This window comes from Petaurus breviceps, unplaced genomic scaffold, assembly GCF_028583685.1.
Source record: "Petaurus breviceps papuanus isolate PSGF00001 unplaced genomic scaffold, PetGlider_PUasm1.0 90638, whole genome shotgun sequence".
NCBI lineage: Eukaryota > Metazoa > Chordata > Mammalia > Diprotodontia > Petauridae > Petaurus > Petaurus breviceps.
In genome coordinates, this window is record NW_027187295.1 from 9,050,975 (window position 1) to 9,068,248 (window position 17,274).

The following is a 17,274-nucleotide window of genomic DNA, read 5'->3' on the forward strand; positions in this document are numbered from 1 at the left end:
CTTCATAAAAGTGTCTTGATTGATTGCCTGCCAAATGAGAGAAATGGACTAGAACAGTGGTGTCAAACCCCCTCTTTCTACAGGATACCTTCCTAACCCCTCTTAATTCCAGTGCCTTTCCTCTGTCTGTTTCCTGTTTGTCTTGTAACTTGCTTTGTATATATTTGATTGCATGTTGTCTGCCCAATTAGATTGTAAGCTCCTAAACTCCTTGAGGGCAGAGAATGTCTTCTGTTTCTTTTTTATATCTTCAGAGTTTAGCGCTGTGCCTGGCATTTTGTTGTCATATAATGCTTTTTTTTCCAGTCATATCTGACTTTTTATGACCCCATTTGGGGTTTTCTTGGCAAACACATGGGAGTGGTTTGCCATTTCCTTCTCCAGCTCATTTTACAGATAAGGAAACTGAGACAAAGAGAATCAAGTGACTTGCCCAGGGTAAGTGTCTGAGGTCAGATTTGAACTCAGGAAGATGAGTCTTCCTGACTCCAGACCTGGCATTCTATCTAGTTCGATGCCTAGCACCCACTTCACTACCTAGCTGCTTGGCACTTAGTAGAAGCTTAATAAATGTTGACTGATTGAAATGGAAATGAGGGCCATTACTTGGTACAGAAGAATCCCTGAGGCCTGAGTGTGGACTTAGTTTTAAAATGTAATATTACCAAGATTTCATTGTATTTTATTTCTTTTTAAAATATTTCCCAGTTACTTTTTATTCTGTTGTGGGGGAAGGGGTTGTGAGCTGCATGTAGCTGCCTGTTTGACATCTCTAGACTGGAAGACCTTTCAGGTCCTTTCAGGTTCTTGTAGTCTAAGGCTCTTAGGTCTTATTCTTGAGGGGGCAGCCTGGTGGTTCTTCCAAATCATCTCAGAATACCTTCTGAGAGGAGAGGGGGGAAGGGGGCATAAGCACTTTCCCTGTCATCCTACTCTTCGCAAGCTTTTTCCTCTGTCCTTTTCTGTCCCTAACTTTCCATACTTCTCCTTGTCCCTTGTGTCAGTCTGCACTCCCTGCTTTTACAGATTCTTTCCCTAGAATCAAAACCCTTCAGCCTTTTAAGCCTCTGGAGGGAATCCTGTCCATCTTCTTTTTCCTACCCAGTCCCAATAAAACCCGGAAAATGGATTCTTCATCATGGCTCTTGGAGCGGAAGTGAACTGAATAGCTAGTTAATTGTGGAGGGGAGGACTAGAAAGAACTACTATGTAGTAAGCAGTCTCACTGGGCTAGATGTGTACTGCTACAGGGTACAAGGGTGGGGCACAGTTGGATTCAGTTAGGATGTGGTCTGCAGGGTAGAGATAGGAGATTTACAGTTTAGTTACTTTACTTAACTGCTATTTTTCTTTCCAAGCCCCCTTTCTCCCTTTTTTATTCCCAAGTCTGTCCTGTCTTCTCACTCCAAAAGAGATTTCTTTCTTTGACTACTGGAGGTGCAGAATTATAGTGATTTTGCTTTAATGTTTACATAGCTAACTTTACAGATATATTCTGGACTCAGTCAATAGATATTTTATTACTAAGCCCATTGGTGCAAAGCCCAGAGGATAGAAAGACAAAAACCAATCCATACCCTCAAGGAACTCATACTGTAATGGAGGAAAAAAAACATAAAAATAACTAAGTACCTACAAAATATATGCAGAATAGCTGGAAAGTACTCTGTATAGGGAAGGCACTAGTTGGTAGGGGACTGGGACAGGGACTTTTGGAGAAGTTGGGATTAGATTTGAGCCATCTTCAAGAAAACCAAGGAAACTAGAAGGTAGAGGTGAAGAGGGAAGAACATTACCAAAGTGGTCAGGACAGTCAGTGCAAAGGCATGGGAAGGGAAATGGAATGTCTTACAGCTCATATGATTTCATTTGAGAATATAGGCTATTGTTTCATTATGTCTTTAAAGAAGCAGAAAACATGCCTGCTTGGTAGGGTAACTACTGAGAGGAGGGCAACTAAGGTCCTTCCATGATTAAAAAAAATAGATCATGATTACTGTTGGATTTTGTTTTCTAGGACTCAGAGCAGAGAAGATAATAATACTTTGCTGGTTACAGCGTCTTTCTATTTCAAGGACCTCAAAGTATTTCATAGACATTAATTAATTCTTAGCATTATCACATTTCTCAGAAAATACTTTACTCATGTAGTACTGTACTCAACTTATAGTTGGTTGTGTTGAAGTTAAATGCCTTACATCAGGTGGACACAGTGAGAAAAGTTAGAAGGGTAAGTCAAGGCAGTTCCCCTCAAAGGGTGAACTCAGAGGTGGGGGAGTAAATCTCTTGTTTTCTCTTCATTACAATAGGGTCTTCAGGAGCAAAGCTTGAGGGAGGGAAAGCAGAGAGCAGAGCATAAGACTGGAGTTTAAGCTGCAGTTAGGTGAGGGAAATGTATTCTGGAAAAAAAGGAACCAGGGCTGTGAGATCAAATCCTGAGGAGTTGAAACTTCACAATAAACAGTGGGTATTCTAAATATAAATAAGTGTGTGTGGGAGGGGGAAATTACTTCCCAATTGTGGTACATAAAAAGGAAGGGTCATGGAGATAAAAATTAAAGGTGAGTTCCCTAAATTTGGTTAGATTACAAGTGGCAGAAAATTCTAGTTTGAACTAGGAGTTCTAGACCCCAAGATCTTGCTTTAATCATAAGACCAAGCTATCTATGCCTCTCACAAATAGATGATGTCAATAGCTGAGAAACAGCTTCTGTTTTAATTTTTTTTAAAGCAGGCCTTTAAAAATAAGGAAATATACTTGATAATCAATAAGATCACTTCTAGTTGCAAAATTCTATGATTTTCTGATAATTTATACTTTATCCAGATAGCAAAGAATACTACTTTTTTCCTCTATTTGTTGATTACTTCTTCAACTTGCTACTGTAAAGTCAGAGGAATGAAAATTAGAGAGCCAAAAGAACTTTTTTTATTTAATTTTCTATATTAAAAAAAGTTTGCAAATAGATTAACTTCTTTTAAGTCCTAGGAAGAGAATAAAATATGCACTCTAGTTTAAAAATATTAAAAAATAAAACCCTATTTGGGAAAGAGAAGAGGGTTATTTTTTTACTTACCCCCCAAAAGTTACTCTGAGTTTCCTCTGCTATATCCGATGGTCTCACCAGCACTGAACGTAGTGCAAAGAATGTTCCTCAGCACATTGCTTTGAAGAGAAGTAATATAGTTGTCATTATTTATTACAGGAAAAACTCAGATTCTATAACTGATCTTTTTGGATGAAAAACCTTTCAGCCTACCTCTGAGGTTTAAAGCCACGTTATAGGTCTATCTTCTCCATGTTACAGGCATATTTCAAGCATCACTCCACATTTTCTATAATCTATGGATGTCAAATTGTCCCCTTGTGAAATGTTAAAGTAGCAAGCACTAATTTTCTAGAAAGACATATAGATATATATACCCTTTCTCCACTAATCATGTTGTCTCACCTCCAAACATACCCAGTGCTGAAAGGCGTCTGCATGCATCTAGATAGACACATACACATAAGCACATACACACTTTTTAGATAAGCTACAGTTTCCTGTTTGAAACTGAAATAAGGGCTGTATCCAGAAACTTCCAAGAGTCTAGGCTTCATCACGTGGCATTTTTCAGTAGTAATGTTTATTGGACCAAGGGCTGGTCCAGTGATGAATTCATAAGGTCTAGAAGATAACTTGGGGTCATCTAACTCAGCACTCCTGTGCTTGACATAAAAATATCCAAGGAAATAGTCTCATCTTATCTTAAAGATAAGGTTTTCAAAAAAGGAAATGCACACAATCACCTTAAATAATTTGTCCCTGTTTCTCAGAACTCTAAAATCAAAAAGTATTGCTTGTTTTGTTGTGTCTAACCTAGATCTCTCATGTTGCAATTAAAACCTATTTATTACCCTATAATCTGTCTTCACCAAGGCAGAAGGAGGTTGCTTACAATGTGAGTCAATCTTCCTTCTTCTCAAATCTGCAGTAGGCCTTCTTTTCCTCAGGACACATAAACACAGTGGCTTTAGACTTTCATCATTCACTGGTCTATTCCCAAGTATTCAATCATTTTTACTACTCTTTTCTGGATACTTCCCAACTTCATAGTTCTCCTATGAGGCCCAACTGAATATAATACCCCCAGTAAAACCCAAGTAATGACAGACAATTACCATGCTATAGCCCTATTTGTTCTACCCTTCACTTGCTTTTTTTCAGTAGTACTCTATTGATAACATAGTCAGTTCCTATTTTTGGTATATATTTACTTTTTTTGGACCCTCCTCCCAGGAAACATTGCAGAAAGGGTTTCTTAGTTAGAATTTCTACATTCCAGTGGTGAGGAATTTCACGTTTTTGAGGCATTCTCCTCACCTCAAATACAAAGAGTGATTGGATAATATGGTCAATATGGCCAAGGACTTGTGATTTCCTCAGTATGGGAACTCCTTCCATCAACACACATATAAAAATAAAATACAAAATATGATTTGTAGTCTTACCAAATTACCTAAGCCCAGAAAGATTCATAGGACCATAGATCTAGCTCTTAGATCATAGATCTCATAGAGCTTCGATGGGCTGTCTAGCTGAACTTTCTCCCCTCAACCCCAAACCCATGTTATAAATGAAGTAATAAAGACACATGAAGGCTATGACTTGCCCAAGATCCAAGGGTTGTGAATATCAGAAATAAGATTAGAACTCAGAACCTCTGACTCCAGAGTCCATGGTCTTTCCACTGTACCATCCAGAGTGATTTATCCATGGAAAGAGGCAGAACATGAAACCAAGTCTTCCTGACTCTTAAGTCTAACACACATCGCTACACAAAACTGCTTTGGGTAATATGGTATTCATTCATTACTATGGCCTTGTAGGCACTTAATGTTTCTTTCCTTCCTCCCCACACTGGTCACCTTCTCCGCTCTAATCCATTCTCCACACAACTGACTCTTACTAAACACACAAATGACTGTGTGAACCTCCCCCCACCACCAGAAGCCTATTCAAACTTCTGTGGATCCCTTTTATTGGTACTATCAAATATAAACTTCTCTTTTAATGTATTTAAAACCTCTCTCAAAATGGTCCTACACACCTTTCTGACTAGTCACTCGTTATTCATCTTTACACACAGTATGATCCAACTAAACTGACCTCATTCTTCCTAACACAGAGGTGTTCCATTTCTTATCACCATACCTTTGCATTGACCCCATGCCTCATCTCCGCCTCTTAAAATCCTTGCATTCCTTCAAGACTCAGCTTAAGAGCCATGCTTTTATGTGTACCTTCCCTGATTCCTCTAGTCTTAACCCCCCAAACTGTCCTACATCAGTTCTGTATGTGCAGGAAGTTAAGCTTAAACACTGTTATGTGTTTAGCTAGGCATGCATATTGTCTTCCCTTGCTATACTTACAGACTCATCAAGGGCAGGAGCTACCTTTGTATCCCCTTTGTCTAAGATGGTGCCTGGCACATAGTAGGTGCTTAATAACTGCTTACTAATTGATTGAAGTAGATACAATTATATATAAAGTAAATACAAGGTAATGGGGGGGGAGATAGCAAAGGGATGGGAAGGGAAGTCATTAGCAACAAGGAAGATCAGGAAAGGCCTCCTGGAGGAAGTGGTGTATGAGCTGAGCTTTGAAGGAATTACAGAATTATATAAGGGGCACAGAGAAGATAGAATGCATTCCAGCATGGGGAATAGCCATTGTGTTTGAGGGGCAGCATGTAGTCCAATCTGACTTTACCAGAAAGTAAAGGAAGAGAAGTAACATGTAACATGTGTGAAAAAATAATCTACAGCCAGAGCAAGAAGGGCTTTAAGTATTAAACCCACCAAGTTTATATTTGCTCCTAGGAGGAATCTGTAGCCAATGGAGATTCTTTAGCAGGGAAGTAACACAGTAAGTCCTATGCCTTAGAATTATCACATAAATGACTGTTTGAAGAAGTATGGATTGGATATGGAAGAGCTTGGAGGCAGTGAGACCCAAGTAGGGAGCTATATATATAGCACAGGAGCAAGGTGGCAGCAAGAACCTGAAACCAGGGTGGTGGCCATGTGAACAGAGAGAATGGGACAGATTTGAGACAATTTGTGAAGGTAGAATTGACAAGACTTGGAAATCAATTGTGTTCTTGGATTTATTATTATATGCATTGAATAAGAAAGTGTTATGGAAAAGGACCTTCAAACAGATCCTGGAAGAGCCCTAACTCAATGATGAAATGAGAAAAACATTAACTAGATCATCACAACAAACTCAACACAAATACATCTGACCTTTTGATAAAATCAAGAATACAATTTTAAAAGTCCCCTCCCAAGGATAGATAACCCTTAAAGTGTTTTTTTTTAATTGCAATATCACTTACAATGAATCATCAAACCAGTAAGTGCTCCCCATAGCTGGGAACCAACAAAACATAGCTGGGATATTGCTTACATTTAGTTTGTGCCCTTCAACCTGTAAGTGGCTCTCAGAGGCTCCAGAATACCTGTGGCTGTCCTAATGTTGGGCACAGAATAAGCCATGGGAATCTTCCATGAGCAAGGGTGGTACCCAAATCCCAACAATACCCACAGAAATCAGTGATTTGAGCACAACTTCTAAGGGTCCCTCGGTATTTTTGGCATGAGGCAAATGTCTCTAGGTTTGGGGCTTCGTTATGCCCTGGAAGCAGCTGAACAGTTCTAGAAATAATAGGATGATATGTTATATGGGCTATTGAGATGTTTAATTTATAAAGTGTATCAAGATGTGTGGCAGAAGGAGACAAGGTTTAAATATTCAGGAAGTTTTCATTTTGTTTTCTTTGGGCTACTTACAGGTGAATTATCTGAAACATTTTGCAATTAGTATGTTTAATGGAGTTTAAAACTTTTTTTGAGGCTCAAAAATGTCCAAATTAATTTCTTCTATACAATCCCTTAGTTTCTTGCCTTATAGGACAGTACAGAAAAAGATAAGAGGCAGATAGTGGTTAGAAGTAATTTCATTTCAAAGAGGTAGCATGTCATAGCAAGCTGGGTTTGGAATCAGGAAGATGTGTTCAAATATACCAGCTCTGACACAGACTAGCTGTGTGACCCTGGGCAAGTCATCTAACCTTAGGTAACTCTAAGACTCTAAATTGCCAAGCAGCTTCCAGTATGTACTGCTGCACTAAATTTCCTCCTCTGAAGTTCCCTAGGCCCATGAAATCATAAAGTCTGGTTAAAAAATTCTACCTTCTACAAACTTTGTAAAAAAATGAAATTTTCTTATCTGATGTTTAAAATAATAACATGTGATGCTGAATTAGATACAAATCTCATATAGGATATAGGACGATGAGTTTTTCTGTTGAATCAGAATTTTTATACCATCTGCTATCAGATAGCCTCTAAGAACCTATGATTGCTTCCATGGCATGAGGCGTTGGAGATCATTTATAGACTAAAAAATAATGAAGATATTAATATATCATAAAAATAATGTCTACCTTTCCTATGTGAGCAAAATAAAAATATAAAGGATTACAAAGGAAAACAACTATATTGAAACACATTTATCAAAAAAAATTTTAAGTTCATGGGCCCCAAGATAAGAATCTCTACTCTGAGATTATAAACTGCAAAGCAAATGCCAATCTGCATTTGTATGGTTTTCTCATCAGAAGTTTCCTTTACTAACAATGAAATCAGAGGTCTAACAAAAAAAAATTTCTTTAGACTCCTCAAAATATTGTTTTTAAATCAATAAACTGGTATATACCTATGTACATATATATAATTTAAGTGAAAATATGGAAGATGTTTCCACAGATTTTTGTTTACATTTAATTACATTATTTCTTAATAAGTACCCTGGAAAAAAAAGTGAAATGTTCGATTTTGCAACATATGCTCTCTATTTGCTTTCATAGTGCTTTATCTGTTTCCTGCCTGCAAACTTATACAACCTGGAAAAACATTGACAAGTAACTTAGGTTGGTGCACTTGGCTTATTAATTACTCTGGTGCTTCCACACTTGAATTAATTGTTTTTTTAATGATGGACGGCTTTAACTCCAGTTATTATCTCAAATGCAGTAGTGAATATTTGAAGTTTTGCTTCCTGAAGACCTTTTAACTTACGTAGGAAGAATTGATTTTCACTATGCACCTTTAAACATTACCACAGATAATCACATCCAGGTTTGTAGCTACAAATTGGTTTGAGAAAATGGGTTATGGTTATCAGTCCCCAACACTACTTTCTCCAGTTTTAGGGATGCAACCATATTGATAAGTCCAGTATTCCAGGATGCCATTCTTTCTCTATCTGCAAATATTTTGTAGTGTTTAACTGAACCTGATTTTGAAGTTAAGCACAAACCCCATCTTTGCCATTAACCAGGTCTGTGACCTTGGGCAAATAACTTCACCTGTCTGGGTCTCAGTTTCCTCATTAAGTTATCTCTAAGGTTCCTTCTACCTCTAATGGCTATGTAATTCTCCCTTCAGCCCTACCCCTAGTCTCCCCATATTCATTTGATACCAGTTAGCAAGGTATATCTTCCAAAAAAGATCATTAGCAGGATCAGTAGTTTGTTGTGCTATGGCAAATACAGGAACACATAATTTCTTGTGGTCACAAGGTATCTTTTTTGTTTGTTTGTTTTCATCAGCACATGCAAGTTTTTCTTTGCATTAGAAGGGTTTAGGCCTTTGGAAAAAAATAATGCAGTAGTGGGCAGTGGCATTAGAAAACATTAATGTGTTGACTAATTTTAAATTGCAATTGAAAAACACGTGGGCTACAATTACCATTTTTATGAGCATATAAGGTGTCATTAAATGAGTTTAATAGTATCCTCTTGGTATCAATTAACTGGGAGACATACACAATTTGTACAATATACAACAAATATATTCTCCTTTAACCTAGATGTCTGATGTTCCTACCCTTTCACAGGGAAGACCCTCTAAGCTGTAGCTAATATCAAAGACAGACTGCTTTAGGAAATAGCTTGTAACTTGTTACAACAGCCAGTTCTAAAATGTTTTTTTTAATTGTCCTGTTATAAGCATTTGACCTACAAAAACAAGTTAATGATGATAAATTTTAAATAAATTCTGTCAAGCTACTGTAAGAGTAAACAGCTAATGATTAGATAGTCACAAAATAATTTCTCAATAAAGTAGCATGAATTTATTAAAATGCCATTATTGCAGCTATACATAATGGTGTAACCTGACACAAGGGAAAAACACATTTTTTCATTTCAAATTAATTACAGAAAAACAGCTTCTAAAAAAGTATACTTCTCATGACTTTTGACTTGCTCATATATTTTGCCTTGTACATAATGACATTCATTCCCAAACTGCTTTGCAATTCACATTAGGCAGTATCAGCAAGCACTGTGGCCCAAACATCCAACTATAACTTTTTGCCAAATGAACTGTCTATGATCTAACCCTTGCAAAAGGAATATTAAGACTTCATTTGTCTTTAGCTATCTCACTGGAAATCTCTTCCCTAGATAGCCCTGAAGTCTGGCATCAACTCCCTACTTGCCAACATGTTGGCCATATTGTATCAGAGGAAGATTTTATTAAAAGAAAAAGAAAAATCAACATACAGTTATATATATATATATATAGATATATATGTATATCATACATATATACATAGACATAGCATATATTTATAACACCCACATATAAATACATATATAGATATATAGATATTCAACAATAGATATTATAGTCAGTCCAAGTCCCAAAGATCTTACATGAGAATTTTTCAGTGTTACTTACAGTCCAGCACCAAGAGCCTTCTCATACTGCCAGCGTTTACCAACTCTCAGCTGGTGTTTATCACTTGGTCACTGCCTAGTTTTCTTACCTTGTTACCACACCCAGGGCATAGAAGGTCACAGGAAGCAGGATGGTACTCCTCAAAAGAATTTTATCCATTTATGTAGGGCCTCTTGACCTTTCCCTCTCTAGATTTCTCTCTTGTCCAGCACTGAATAAGAAATCAAAGACACTGACCCTATTTTGTTAGGGTAATCTGATGCCTTACTCGATCACTATGATCCTTCTCATTCTAGTCTAAAGAAGCTGACATTCTATTCTCCAAAGAACTACAATTTTGTTTTCCATGGACTCCTCCTTGATCTTATTTAGTGCTCAGGTTGTACCCATGATATACTAGAGTACATTATGGAATCAAAGAACCCCTAACAAAAATCATGGGGTTATATATTTATATGGAGGAATGGTCAAAATAATTGATACTTCCAGATCCTTAACAAGGATACCATTGTGTAAATAGACTATGACAGATCTGTTCAACTGAAAATTAAAGTCTAAAGCAAGTGTAAATGAAGACAATTCTATGTGTAAGAGAGGTAGCCACCAACACAGGATGAGTTAAAGGATAATAAAAGCCCCCTCAACCAAAAATAACTTCCCCGACTACTTACCACTTGCATTTATCTTATTAAAATAACACCTTTGAGGTGATCTGAAGAAACGTACAAGTAATTGGTTTAAAATTTCTCTGGACAACTTGTTCATATTACGTAGTACATTAAAAAGATTTATGATGAGTATAGAATGTGGACCAATCATGTAGCAAGAATGAATGCTAGTCACATGGATGACTACCAAAGAAAATGCCAATGTAGGAAGGACTGAAGTTAGCTGAAAGTATATGCCTCAGGTAATAGTATGACACCTCAGTCACAACTGACAGCGGCTGTATGATCACACATCAAGGATGTTGTAGAGGTGACTGGTCCAGGGGGTGGAAATTGATGATTTTTAAATTCTCTTCCAACTCTAAGATTCCATTATTCTATAGCAACCTAAGTGGCACATTGGCACCTTGAGATACTAGAAGAGGAAGGTTTCCATTGCATTGAGTAAGAATTGAGTAGTTATCAGAGTAACTAGCTAACAAATTACTGTGAATCTGTTTAATGAGGCAAGACTGAAGAAGGGAAAATGGCCCAATTTTTAAAAAAGGAAAGGAAAAAAAAACTTTGTGAACTATAAGCCAGGTAATTTGACTTCTGTTCCTAGCAAAATCCTACAAAAAATTGTTAAAGAGTAAATTGATGGACATCTAGAAAGGGGAACAATGGTTACAACAAGCCAACACAGATTCATAAAAAATGGGTCATGCCATAGTCACCTTATTTTGTTTTATGACAGGCTTTCCAAACTTGTAGATCAGAGGAATGCTTTAGCTACATTTTACCTAGATTTTAGCTAAGTATTTATAAAGGATCTTTCGTAATTCTTGTGGAGAAGATAGAGAGATATATAAAATAGAATAATATGATTAGATTCAGAATTGTTTGGGTGGCTAAAAAAATAATAATAACTAGCATTTAGATAGCACTTCAAGGTTCACAAAGGGCCTTACATATTATCTCACTTGTTTACTCACACTCCTGTGAGGTAGGTGCTACAATTTTATGAGGAAAATGAGGCTGAAGGAGATTAAGTGACTTCTCTAAGATCACAAAGCTAGTATGTGAGTAAGGCAGTATTTGGAGTCAGGTTTTCCTGACTCCAAATCCAGTGCTATGTGCACTAATGATTCAATGTAAAGTGACAGGAGGCCTCCAACAGAACTCCCCAGTATCTATTGTGCTAAGGGCTTCATATTTTGTTTTTGTTTCTTAGTCAGTAATTAAGAGCATCAAATTTGCTACCACTCTACTGAAGGCCCTCATCACCTCATACCTGGAACACTGTAATAGCCTGCTGGTGAGGCTTCCTGCCTCGTCTCTCCCCACTCCAATCCACCCATCATTCAGCCACTAAAATGATTTTCCTAAAATGCAAGTCTGATTATGTCATACACACATACTCCTCTGCCCTACCACCCCACCCCATCCCACTTAATAAACTCCAGCAGCTCCCTATTGCTTCCAGGAGCAAATATAAAATACTCCGTTTGTCATTCCAATTCCTTCATAACCTAACCCCTTCCTACCTTTCCAGTCTTCCTTCACCTCACTTCTTAACATGTACTCTTTCATCCAGTGACACTGGCCACCTGACTGTGCCATGAATAAGACACTACATCTCTTGGCTCCAGCCTTTTTCTCTGGCTGGACCCCATGCCTGGAATGCTCTCCCTCTTCTGCTCAAATTACTGACCAACCTGGCTTCCTTTTAAGTCCCAACTAAATGTCTCAATTCCAGTGATTTCCCTCTGTTAATTATTCCCTATTTATCCTATACATAGCTTGCTCTGTATATTTTTATTTGTATCTTGCCTCCACCCCTTTTAGATTGCAAGCTCCTTGAGGGCAGGGACTGTCTTTTGTTTCTTTTTGTATTCCCAACATTTACACAGTACCTGGCACATAGTAGGCATTTAATATATATTGACTGATTGATTGAGAGAACATGAAACTGGGAAGCATAATTAACACTAGATGACAGTGTCAGGACCCAAAAAGATCTTGACAGGTTAGAGCATTGGTTTGAATATAGTAAGCTCCAAATTTAATGGAGAAAAATGTAAAGCATTAGTTTTGGAGTTAAAAAGTAACTTCGTAAGCACAAGCATGGTTAGACAGTATTTCATCTGAAAAAAGATTTGGGGGGTTACTGGACTGAAAATTCCATGAGTCAATAACAGAATGTGGCAACCAAAAAAGCTAATGTGATTTTAGGCTGCGTTAAGAGAGACATGGCTTCCAGGAATAAGGAGATGACAGCCCCTCTGTCCTCTGCCATTATTAGGCCTCATCGGAAGTGTTATTTTTGGTTCTGGGTGCCACAATATAAGAAAAGCACTGATGAACTGGAGAATATTCATAGAAGGGCAATTAGGATAGTAAATGGCCTTAAGTCTTTGTCAAATGAGTGTGGATTGAGGAAATGAGGGTGATTAGCCTGGAGAAGAAACTCAGGGAAGAACATGATAGCTGCCTTCATGTATGTGAAAGACTTCATGATATGTGGAAGAAAGGTTAGACCTGTTGTTTGGCCCCAGAGGGTTCAACCAAGAATAGTGAGTAGAAGCTGTAAAAAAGGCAGATTTTAGGCTTGATGTCAGGAAAAACTTCCTAAAAATTAGATTATTTCAAAAGTGAAATGGGCTGCTTCAGAAGGTGTTCTAATAGAGATTAGAAAGAACATTTGTCAGCTAAATTATAGAGAGGATTCCCTTTGGGAATAGGTTGGATTATACAACCACTAGAGTCCCTCCCAAGTCTATACTTTTATGAGTCAACCCAATGACCACCCATTATCAGTGAGCAGAGAACAGATCTCAGAGCAAACTGGGATATAGAATAGCTAAATTGTTATTGATGCCATGAGGTAAAGAAAATGGAGAATACCCACACCTAGTAACATGAAGCACTGAATTTGAGGGCACAGGAAGGCTTCTGTGGAAGAAATTCACCTACTTCACAATTTTGCCTCAGGCTAGTTTCTGTGGGGGAAAATTTTTTTTTTAATTTCTATATTAGTCATGTAGTGAAAAAAAGACCAAAAAAAAAAAAGAAAAAATTTTTAAAGTAAAAAAAAAACCATTATGCTTCAATTCACATTCAGATTTCATTCTTTCTCTGGAGGTGAAGGGGATTTTTCATCATATGTCCTTCAGAATTGACTTGGATCTTTGTATTACTGAGAATAGCTGTCATTCACAGTTGATCATTGTACAACATTGCTATTACTGTGTACGATGTTCCCTGGTTCTGCTCATTTCACTTTGCATCAGTTCATATTTGTCTTCCCAGGTTTTTCTGAAAGCATTCTGTTCATCATTACTTATAGCACAATAGTATTCCATCAAAATATATACCACAACTTTTTCAACCATTCTCCAGTTGATGGGCATCTTCTCAATTTCCAATTGTTTACCACCACAAAGAGAACTGATACAAATATTGTTGTACACATAAATCTTAATTTAAAAAAATCTTTTGGGGTACAAACCTAGTAGTGGTATTGTTGGGTCAAAGGGTATGCACAGTTTTATAGTCCTTTGGGCATAGTTCCAAAATGCTCTCCAGAATAATTGGATCAGTTTGCAATTCTTTTTTTTTTTTTTTTTGCTTTTTGGAGGGCAAATGGGGTTAAAGGTCCTCCTGACTCCAGGGCCGGTGCTCTATTCACTGCACCACCTAGCTGCACCTTCCCCCCAGTTTGCAATTCTACCAACACTGCAATAGAGTTCCAATTGTCCCACATCTTTTCCAGTATTTGTCATTTTCCTTTTCTGTCATATTAGCCAATCTGATAGATGTGGAGTGGTCCCTCAGAATTGTTTTAATTTGTATTTCTCTAATCAATAGTGATTTAGAACATTTTTTAAAAATATGACTACAGATAGCTTTGGGTTTTTTTATCTGAAAACTATCTGTCATGCCCTTACAAATTTGACTCAGTTCTCTATCTAGTTGAGAGATGAGGCCTTTATCAGAGAAACTTGTGATAAAAGAATTTCCCTAGTCTTCTGCTTTCTTTCTAATCTTGGCTATATTGGTTTTGTTTGTGCAAACCCTTTTTAATGTAATGTAATCAAAGTTATCTACTTTATCTCCCATATTTCTCGTTTGGTGATAAATTCTTTTCTTATCCATAGATCTGACAGATAAACTATTCCACATTCCCCTAATTTGCTTATGGTCTCATCCTTTATGTCTAAATCATGTACCCATTTTAACCTTATTTTGGAGTACAGTGTGTGGTGTTGGTTTCTGCCAAACTGCTTTCCAGTTTTCCCAGTTATTTTTGTCAAATAGTGTTCTCATTCCCAAAGTTTGTATTTTTGTGTTTATCAAATATAAGATGACTATGGTCATTTACTACTGTGTCTTGTGTACCTAATCTATTCTGCTGATCCACCAATCCATTTCTTAGTCAATACCAGCTTGTTTTGATGATTACCACTTTGTAATATATTTTGAAATCTGGTACAGCTAGGCCACCTTCCTTCCTTGACATTCTTGAATTTTTGTTCTTCCATATTAATTTTGTTATTATTTTTCTAGCTCTATAAAATAACTTTTGGTAGTTTGATTGGTATGGCATGAAATAAGTAAATTGATTTAGGTAGAATTGTCATTTTTATTATATTGGCTCAACCTATGAGCAGTTAATATTTTTCCAGTAATTTAGATCTGACTTTATTTGTGTGAAAAGTGCTTTGTAATTGTATTTTTTATAGTTCCTGGGTTTGTCTTGGCAGATAGACTCCCAGATATTTTATACTGTCTACAGTTATTTTAAATGGAAATTCTCTTTCTCTTGCTGCTGGATTTTGTTCATATTATATAGAAATGTTGATGGTTTATGTGGGCTTATTTAGTTTTATTATAAGATCAATATAACTTAGTGTAATATGTCTGCCATATTTTAGGAGGATGGGAGAGGATAGCTAATGACTTTTCTATGATATCTTCTGGGTCTAAAATTATGTAATTCTACTTACCACCTCTGTAGCCTTGGGCAAATCACTTTATATTCTTGCAGATCACTTTTTCTATCTGTAAAATGAAGGCATTAGACTAGACAGATGAAATCTAAGATCTCTTCCTGTTCTACAGATTCTTAATCTTATTACTAACTTCTACTATTTAGGAAAAAATAATTCTAGTCAGACTTGTTTCTGAAAGCCCCAATTTCAAGACACTGTTGTAGGCCAGAGAATGTGAGCTTGTAGGAGATTAGCCAATGCTTTAACAACAACTTTAATAAAGACTTCATAGTTATAGTTCAGAACTATTCCTAATATCTAATTCTTAAACTTGATCAGGACCTCAGCATTACATATAATTCAGACAATTTAAATGATTAGCAGTTGAATTCTAAGATGACATTAAATTTTACTTATATCCTTAAGAACAATTTTGAGTGCTGATTCCTCCAGTGAAAGCACCTAGTAATCCATATATGCCAATATTAAATAAATGGTTAAATGTATATATGGTGAATATGAATATGAAACAAAATAAATTTCCTCTCTCCTTAACACAGATGAGAATATGCCAAAAAATGTCTTTTTGATTTCTAGATCCCCAACATGTTGAGTACTTTTATAAAGGATTTGTGGAAGTACATGGAGAATAGGATGAGAAAGCTTGGAAGGACCAGGATTTGCATGGGTGGAAGGAATATCACACTGATGAAATTGTGAATTTACTAAGGCCAAAGTACCATAATATAGAAGTTCTAGTGTCCGTGTATTGACATCTTTTGGATACCAGTAAAATGAATTCTTTAACCAAAACACTGATTCAGTTTTTTTTTTATATTAGGTGCCATATACTGTGATGAAAGGTCATCTGCCTTTAACATTGACATGTTGTAAGAGATTTAATCTAATAGTCACTCACTGCTGGGTCTTCTTTGGGGCAGGAGGCTCTTGCTGTTTTTCAGTCTATCTGCTGAATTAACCTGAGTTGATGATGTTAAAGCCTTCATCACATTGCAAGTTCTTTTAGTGCCCCTAATTTAAAACAAAATTAAATACATTTTAGATATGAAAGCATTGCTTACAGGATGTGAGTTTTCCTGGTTAAATTGGAACAGTTTCACAGAACTCAGGATGGGTGGCTACCCTATCACTTCCTAGAAGGAAGATTATATACAATCTGTCTTTCTTTTCCTTGTTCTTGCTCTCTTCTCCCTTTTTAAAAAATTTGTTTTTGGCAATATAATCCATGGAGTGACAGAACTTTAGTTTGTGTGTGAGACTTTTTTTTAATTGAAATTGTGATTCTGTAGGGCAAAGTAATTGACATTATTATTAAGTAGTCTCAATCAATTAATATAATATTAGAAATCCTATTCTCAGACTAAATAATAAATGTCAGATAAAATGAGAATGGTGATAGCAACCTGCTTAAAATCATTTTGATTTTTATTGCTTTTACCCTCAAATATACTTAATGTCATATTATGCTTTTTCTTCTACCTGATACCAGAAAGGAAAAAAAAATATGGCTTCTTAAATGATAAAGTCAAGTCATATAAGCTTAAAAAGTGGCACTTTGGGGGCAGCTAGGTGGCGCAGTGAATAGAGCACCGGCCCTGGAGTCAGGAGGATCTGAGTTCAAATTCTACCTCAGACACTTAACACTTACTAGCCATGTGTTCTTGGGCAAGTCACTTAACCCCAATTGCCTGCCTTCTCCCCTCCAAAAAGCAAAAAAAAAAAGATTTTAAAGTGGAGCTTTTGAGTATTTTTATCAATAAAAGTAGACAAAATAGATGAAATAATAAAGCTGCTAAGAGAAAAAGGTTTCTGAAGA